This window comes from Bubalus bubalis, chromosome X (genome assembly GCF_019923935.1).
Source record: "Bubalus bubalis isolate 160015118507 breed Murrah chromosome X, NDDB_SH_1, whole genome shotgun sequence".
NCBI classification, from domain to species: domain Eukaryota; kingdom Metazoa; phylum Chordata; class Mammalia; order Artiodactyla; family Bovidae; genus Bubalus; species Bubalus bubalis.
In genome coordinates this window covers 7,045,475-7,045,841 of record NC_059181.1, presented here as the reverse complement: position 1 = coordinate 7,045,841, position 367 = coordinate 7,045,475, and positions in this window count along the sequence as shown.

The window sequence follows — 367 nt, the reverse complement described above, 5'->3', positions numbered from 1 at the left end:
ATCTCAAAAATATACAAGCAGCTCAACACCAGAAAAATAAACGACCCAATCAAAAAATGGGCCAAAGAACTAAGCAGACATTTCTCCAAAGAAGACATACGATGGCTAACAAACACATGAAAAGATGCTCAACATGACTCATTATCAGAGAAATGCGAAAAAAAGCATGATGAGGTACCATCTCACTTTGATCATAATGGCTGCTATCCAAAAGTCTACAAGCAATAAATGCTGGAGAGGCTGCAGAGAAAAGGGAACCCTCTGACACTGTTGGTGGGAATGCAAACTAGTATAGCCACTATGGAGAACAGTGTGGAAATTCTTTAAAAAACTGGAAACAGAATTGCCATATGAGCCAGCAATCCCA